The sequence below is a fragment of the Crocuta crocuta genome, unplaced genomic scaffold (assembly GCF_008692635.1).
Source record: "Crocuta crocuta isolate KB4526 unplaced genomic scaffold, BGI_CrCroc_1.0 scaffold722, whole genome shotgun sequence".
In the NCBI taxonomy this organism is placed as follows: Eukaryota; Metazoa; Chordata; class Mammalia; order Carnivora; family Hyaenidae; genus Crocuta; species Crocuta crocuta.
The window spans coordinates 37,839-46,322 of NW_027530850.1; the positions used below are offsets into that span (position 1 = coordinate 37,839).

Genomic DNA, 8,484 nt, shown 5'->3' on the forward strand with positions numbered 1-8,484 from the left:
GTGCTCATTCCCACAAGTGCCCCCCTCCATGCCCATCTCCCCCCTCCACCTCCCCCATACCCATCAGTCCTCAGTTTCTTCTCAGTATTCAAGAGTCTCTCATGGTTTGTCTCTCTCGCTCTCCCCCACTATTTCCCCCTTCTTATCCCCCATGGTCCTTCGTTAACTTCCTCCTAATCCTTCTATACGTGCAGACATATGATATTTGNTCTTTCTGTTGCTTCATTGTTGGTGTATAAAAATGCAACCGATTTCTGCATGTTGATTTTGTACCCTGCAACTTCGCTGAATTCTTGGATCAGTTCTAGTAGGCTTCTTGTGGAGTCTGTCCAGTTTTCTACATAGAATATCATGTTGTCTGTGAAAAGTGAAAGTTTGAGGACTTCTTTGCCAATTCTGATGCCTTTGATTTCCTTTTGTTGTCTGATGGCTGATGCTGGGACTTCCAGCACTACGTTAAACAGCAGTGGTGAGAGTGGACATCATTGTCGTGTTCCTGATCTCAGGGGGAAAGCTCTTGGTTTTTCCCCGTTGAGGATAATGATAGCTGAGGGCTTCTCATAGATGGCTTTTATGATGTTTAAGTAAGTTCCTTCTATCCCGACTTTCTCTAGGGTCTTTATTAAGAAGAGATGCTGTATTTGTCAAATGCTTTTTCTGCATCTATTGACAGGATCATATGGTTTTTATCTTTTCTTTTGTTGTTGTGATGTATCACATCTTTTTAAGAATACATGATATCTTTTAAAAAGTTAATAGTTTTTTAATTTAAATTTTAGTTAGTTAACATAAGGGTGCAATATTGTTTTCAGGAGTAGAATTCAGTGACTCACCACTTACAGGCAACATCCAATCGTCATCACATGTGCCCTCCCTAATACCCATCACACATCCAGCCCATCTCTCACCTCCCTCCCTTCATCAACCCTTGGTTTGTTCTCCATTGTTAAGAGTCTCTTGTAGTTTGTTTCCCTCTCTCCCCTTTCCCATAGTTTGGCCATAAAGCAAGTCTAAATATATTTCAAAAGAATGAACCCCAGAGAGGATGTTCTTTGATGATAATTGTAAATGTCCTAGATCAATGAAGAAGTGATAGCTAGAATTTCCCCATATGTTTAGAAATTGAATAGTAGACTTTTATTTTTTTTTAAAAAAAATCCTAGCAGTGTCTTTGTATCTTTATTTTATTTTGAGAGACAGAGAGTGAGTGGGGGGAGAGGCAGAGAGAGAGGGAGACACAGAATCTGAATCAGGCTCCAGGATCTGTGCGGTCAGCACAGAGCCTGACGCGGGGCTTGTACCCACGGACTCTGAGATCATGACTTGAGCTGAAGTCGGATACTTAACTGACTGAGCCACCCAGGTGCCCCTAAATGGTTTTGTTTTTAAATTTTGAAAGGGTAGCATTTCTGAATTGAATGAAAATGATGATGAAAACATGGCATTAAAATACACTTCCTTCTGGCCTTCCCTTTCGGTAGAAAGATTTATGGTCTTCAAATCATCCCTTATGAACACTTTGAACATCTGTGGAAAAGTCACTTATGTTGGTCACCTCACTAGTGTGGTATTAGTGTGGGCTTTAAAGTATGCAAATAAATGAGGGACATCCCAAGCTGACTTTCATGCTTGATCTGTGTGGAGATCCATGAAGCTTGTTATTTTTAGTCAGAGAGTTCAAACTTGTCTCTCAGGGACTTCTCCACAACACTCCGAGAGCTTCTGGCACCAGGAGTGTTGGGTAATGAGAGCCAACAGGTGGGCAGGGGCCAAGGGACTCAGGTGACTAGAGCAAACCCCACTCCTGATTATGTCTTCTGGGCCCTGTTCTGACTGAGCTTACTGGCGTATATTCAGCATGATTGACACTTTCCACAAGTCATTCAGGTTCATGACAACTTAAAAAGTATTGCTTTAAATATCATCACTCTTTAAAATTAAGATCTGTTATAGGTTTTTGGGTGTTGAGTTGTGTAAGTTCTTTATATATTTTGGATATAATTCCTTTATCAGAGATGTCATTTGCAAATGTCTTCTCCCTTTCAGTAGATTGTCTTTAGTATCAATGGGTAAAAAAGTGGTGTGTGTGTGTGTTTGTGTGTGTGTGTGTGTGTGTGTGTGTNATTGATCATGATAAGCACTGAGTAATGCATAGCATTGTTGATTCACTCTATTGGACAACTGAAAACACAACGTTGCATGGTAACTATACTGCAATTAAAATGAGAAACTTAAAGTAAATATAATTTGCATATAATAAAAACCCCCAGAAAATTTATTATAAATGTAAAGTTTGGATCACTGATACAAAGTCAAAACCAATGTCTTTCCAGAAATAACAACCATTAAGAAGGATCAAAACAAAAACCTAAACTAAACTAAAATGGAACCAAAACAGGGATGGAAACAAAAATATTCAGTTGTATTTAGATGATATTGCCTGCCTGAAGAGTTCCTTGAATGGGCTTTAACTCATTGCAGTTTGAAAAAGGACAGTAGCAAGTATAAGAAAAGCTCAAAAATGAATGGAAGAGTCAGATCCTAGTGTACTCTGTCCAGTTATGGGAACTACTAAGGGAAACGCTTTGGTGTTTTGATTTCATACAGATGAAAACTAATTAAGATGTCATTTTCACCTCCTAGCTACACAGGAAATGCACAAGTTTGATCACACTGTCAGCAAGACTCCCAGGAAACAGACATTCTTGGACATTGCTGGTGGGAGTGTAAGTAGAAATTGGTAAAACAACAATTTATTAACTAGAGAATATAATTCTAAGTGAAAGTAGTCAGATAAAGAAAAATACCATATGATTTCTCTGATATGTGCAGTTGGAGAACCACAGCAAATGAACAAGGCAAAAAAGACAGACAAAAATACCCCAACAAAACAACAGGCTCTGAAATACAAAGAACAAAATGGTGGTTGCCAGAGTGAAGGTGGGTGAGGGATGGGTGAAATAGATAAAGGGGATTGAGAGTATACTTATTTTGAGGACCACGGAGAAATGTACAGAATTTTTGAATCCTCATACTGTACATCTGAAAATAATATAACACTGAATGTTGATTGTACTTCAGTCTAAAACTGAAACAACAAATAAACAATTTAGGTACAGGAGGCAGTCTAGTAAAAGTAAACATGCCTATACCATATCCCCAGAATTTCACCTTGTTTTAAGGTAAAAATTAGCATACAGATTGGTTACCTTTGCATAAGAGGGGGTGCAGATACTGATTTGCTTGACTGTACATAAAGAACATGGGAAGACACAAATGAAACTAAGAACAGAGATTTTCAAGAAGTAGAAGTCTGAGGATAATTTTCTGTGATTTTTTTCTTTTTTTTAAAATTTTTTTAAATGTTTTATTTATTTCTGAGAGAGACAGAGACAGAGACAGCGTGAGCAGGGGAGAGTCAGAGAGAAGGAGACACCGAATCTGAAATAGGCTCCAGGTTCTGAGCTGGCTGTCAGCACAGAGCCCGACATGGGGCTCGAACCCATGAACTGTGAGATCATGACCTGAGCCGAAGTCAGACACTTAACCGACTGAGCCACCTGGGCACACCGATTTTTTCTTTTAATAACAATTTTAGGTTCACAGCAACTTTGAGTCAAAGGTACAGAAATTTCCCATATGCCTCTTGCCCTCCATATGCATAGGTTCCCCTCCATCAATGTCTCCCACTAGAGATGGATATTCATTACAGTAGATGAATGAACTTACGTTGACACATCATGACCATCCAAAGTCCATAGATTTCATTAGGATTGATTCTTGGGTTGTACATTCTATGAGATTGGACACATTTATGATGACATGTGTCTACCATTATAGGATCATACCCACTAGTTTCACTGCCCTAAACATCCTCTGTGCTGCACCTATTCATCCCTCACCCTCCATCTGCCCTAAGCCCTGGCACTCACTGACCTTTTCCCTGTCTCCTTCATTTTGCCTTGGCTAGAATATCATATAGTTGGAATGATACAATATGTAGACTTTACAGATTGGCTTCTTGCACTTTTTAAAATCTGTTTAGGTTTCCTCCATGTCTTTTCAGAGCTTGATAGCTTCTTTCTTTACAGCCCTGAATAATATTCCATTGTTAGCTAGGCCACAGTTTGCTTATCCATTCATCCATTAACATACATCTTAGTTAAGTCCCACTTTTGGAAATGGTGAATAAAACTGTTCGAAACATCTATGTACAGGTGTTTGTGTAGATAAAAGTGTTCAACTGTTTGGATAAATACTAAGGAGCATAATCATTGGACTGTAGGGGAAGAGTTTTGTAAGAACATTTGAATTGTCTGCAAAGTGGCTGTACCATTTTGCATTCCCGCCATTCTAATATGTGTAGTGGTATCTCACTATTGTTTTATTTTATTATTTTTGTAATGTTTATTTGTAAGAGACAGACCAGGGGAAGTGCACGGTGGAGGGTGGGAACAGAGAATCCAAAGCAGGCGCTCTGCGCTGACAGCAGCAATGTGGGGATTGAGCTCATGAACTGTGAGATCATATCTTGAGCCAAAGTCGGATGCTCAACCCAATGAGCCACACAGGTGCTCCCTCTCAGTTGTTTCAATTTGCATTTCCCTTGTGACATAGGATGTAGAGCACATTTTCATATGCTTATTTGCCATCTGTGTGTCTTTCTGGTGTGGTGTCTGAAAAGGTCATTGCCCTATTTGTCAATTAGGTTGTTTTCTGACTGTCGAGTTTGAAGAGTTCTTTGTGTATTTTGATAACAGTCCTTTACAGGTGTGTCGTTTGCAAATATTTCCTCCCAGTCTGTGGCTTATCATTTTGTTCTTTTGATGAGGGTGACTTTTTATTTGTTTTTACTCTAATATTTGGTTTGAGTCATTGACGTCCAAAACTTAATTGTATGGTTTGAGGGGAAAAAGCTAAACTTGTTTGAGGATTTTCCCTGGAAAACTCGGTGTACTTAAGCTTACTTTGTATTTAATAACATTGAAGCCATAGTTGCAGCTATGTGCTTATTCTTGGCATGAACACATACTGAGTCAAGTGTTGTTTTCCCATTTATTTACTAAACATTTACTTTTAAACCAGACAGTTGGTTGGCACTCACCCTGAGCCTCCACTCTGGTTCTACACTGCAAGTGGTGAAGACTTATTGTCCTGACCATGGAATTCCTCTCCCATGACCCGGACCAGTTCACCCAGAAGCTGCAGCAGCATGTGACGTCAGTGACAGCAGCCCCGTCTAAGTACCCGAGGAAGGTGAGTGAGAGCAGATGGATGGGATCTGGTCCCCATCAGTGGTTCCTGGGGTGCGGTGGGGGGGGCTCTGCTGCCCCAAATCCCCTGGGGTGGCTGGGGTGAAGCTTATGTAGCTGACAGAATAAGCATTTTTCTCTCCAGAAGAAGCATTTAACTTAGCGGTTTGGGGGAGACAACTTAATTAGATGGAATCTCTATCCTTTGTCAGAAAACCCAAAGGAATTCATGGCTGGCAGGTCAACCTAAAAGAAAAAAACAAACAAGTGCCTACAAATATCCAAGAAGGTTATTTGTATTCTTTCAAAACTGAAAAAGAAATTCCTGTAGACAACCGCCACACTTTTTAAAAATAGTATTTGTAGTAAGAAACACATTCTAAATTGCAACCCAATACACATATAGATACATAACAGATAAAAGTTAATGAAGTAATATTTATCCTAGCATACAATACATTCTGATAGTTGTTATTCTGCTTCATTTGTTTACAATGCCATATTCAGCCTATGGAAATTCCTAGCTATCAGGAAATGATTAAATTAATCATGGTATTTGATGTTCCTATAATTTAAAAAGATGCTGCAGATGTCTAATTTGTAACAATAAAATATCACGACAATATCTTAGAGAAAAAAAAAGCAGGCTGTCAGTGAACATACATAATATCTCATTCATTGAAACACAATTTGAAAGGATACATATGCCAAAAATTTAACATTTCCTTCTTTTGTAATAATACGCTGCTGCGTTTTATGAATGTTTACAATGAAGACATAAAGTGATACAGCTAACATTTATTGAGCATTCACTGTGTGTGCCCAGCCTTGGACTCGAAGCTTTACATGTTTTATTATTTCATGTAATCCCCTTCAAACCTGAGACTGTGTAACCATCCATTTCACAGAGTGAAAATGGAGGCTCAGAGACTCCAAGTAAATTGCTTGAAGTTGGAGTTAATAAAAGGATGGAGCTGGAACTCCAACCCACGTGTATCTCATAACAGAGTTCATGCTTCAACTGTTAGGCTGTCCTGCCTCATAGAGAGGAGAAAGGAGGATGCATACCAGTTAGGATGGACTAGATGTTATTGCAGGTAACAAATAGTCCCAAAGTCTTAACAGCTTATAATGAAGGAAGTCTCTTCCTTGCTCATGCCACATGTCCATGATGGTCCCCCTGAGAGCAGGATAAAAGAGCACCCAACACAGGTAACTACCAGGTGCCGTAAGAGATGGACAGAGAGGCGGCCAGATGCAGTTGTTCCCAAGTGTTGTGTTCGAGATGGCACACTTCACTCCCACTCCCATTTCATTGGTCAGAGCACATCACAGGGCTGCATCCAGCTTACCAGGTCAGAAGACAATGTGACATTCTTCATGGAGCCTAGCGAGGCCACCACATAGTGCCAGCCTGTCTGGGGGACTGCACAAGGGCAAAGGAGGGACATGCAGTATTTAGGAAGTTTATGTCCATAGTTAATATACTCATAGAACTCCAACTCACAGGGGCATAATGCAGATTACGCACATATGCGCGCACACACACACACACACACACACACGCTCTAGGACAGTTCTGGCACTCCAGTGGAGGCCACTACAAGGAGGGCAGCACAGACCCTGGCATGACCTGTCCCATCTAAGTTGTCATGGAAGGACTGTTTACCTAGATCCAACCCCGTGCTGGGCATCTGCCCCATGTCAGTGCCTTATGGAGGGTTGTGCCTAGGCCTGGATTCCAGGCAGTGGCCAGGGTAGGGTGGCCATAGGGACGGGACACAGGGTAGAGACAGGGTACCCTTAAAGTGATGGTGTTGCATAGGGCCAGATCAGTCTCCCCAGGACCCTTGGGGTGTGTTAAAGTGGGCTGTACCCTCTTCCACAGCAACAATAGCACTAATGACATCATCAGGACTAGTATATGACAACATTATCATAACCACAGAGATGAATGACCATCAGCCTGAGGTGGAGGAGCCGGGATGTGACCTTGCTGCCTGACTTGGCCTCATCTTCTGTACAGGCTGACCTGGAGGAAAGCTGGGCTGTGTGGCCAAGCATTTTTGTGGCCCCTGTTCCCTCTGGAGTCTCCAGGCCCCAGCTTCCTGCTCTCCCAACGTCCCCTCCCAGACCCAAGTTAGAAGTGGGACTTTTCTCAGCCTCGGTCCAGTCTCTTGTGAGGGCTCTGAGCCTGGTTCCCCATCTGTGCAAGGGGTTAGAGATGTACTGACCTCTGGGTCCCAAGAAGTCATGTTTGCAAAAGAAAAGGCTTAGCACAGGCCTGAAACAGGAGGGGCTTCTGGTTTTCACCTTTGTGGCCTTTAACAGTTGTGCAACTTTTAAGGCACCAGACTGGGAAGACACTTGACCCATGGAGGTGATAATGCTGATACCCACAAATGCTCAGCACAAGGCTTCCTCTTGTCCTCAACACAGTTCTGGACACAGACATGGACACGCCTATTTTGCTGATGGAAACCAGCCCAGGGTCACACAGCTGGCAAGCAGCACAGCTGGACCTCAAACTCTAGGTTCCTAGCCCTTCCCCCAGGGGCCACAAAGGGCTCCCGAGATGAGAGGCTGACATTGGCTTTGGGGGTACTTCCTCACCTCCGTGAATGATCTCACTTGTTTGAGGCCCCCCCAAACTCTGTTCACTGGTTCCTCTTCCCCTGGTCCCTGCTCCGGTTATAATCGGGGTGACCCTGGCCACTCTTCATGGAATTCCCTAGGCCCCCTTATAGTCAGGGCCTCTCTCCCATTCAGCTTTAGGCCAGTTGGACTCCACCCCTTCTGCAGCTGGTCTCTCCTCCTATAACCAGGACAGCCCAACTGGGGGCTCTATTTAGGCAGGCAGCAGTATCTAAAGGGAATTTAACACTATTGGTTTTTTACTCATGTTTTGTTTTAGTTTTGCTTGTTTTTCTATGGTTTCTTTGTATTTAGGTTGGAGACCTTGCTTTGCTGTTTTAGCAGTGCCAGAATAGTTCCTGTTACAATAAATTTATATAATAATAAAAGTGAGGAGATTCAGAGCAATGATTTTTTGCTGGCTTGGGCATGAATGAGTTGGGGAAACATGTGTCAATCATGTAGAGAAACTAGTTAGAAAGGTCAGCTCTAGACAGAGCCCAGAAGAGATGATCACGGGTGGGTTTGTCTAGTCACCTGGGTCCATGGCCCCTGCCCACCTGCCTGGCCCTCACCACCCTGCACACCTAGTGCTGCC

At 42.2% G+C, this 8,484-nt stretch overlaps 1 long non-coding RNA gene across 1 annotated transcript; it reads left to right on the top strand.

The window, feature by feature from the left end:
- Nucleotides 1–2,140: 2,140 nt before the first annotated feature.
- LOC144235827 (uncharacterized) lies at nucleotides 2,141–8,274 on the top strand. Its single transcript, XR_013336327.1, has 3 exons — nucleotides 2,141–2,726; nucleotides 5,086–5,256; nucleotides 7,141–8,274. It is a non-coding gene; the product is annotated as an uncharacterized LOC144235827 (long non-coding RNA).
- Nucleotides 8,275–8,484: the final 210 nt, after the last annotated feature.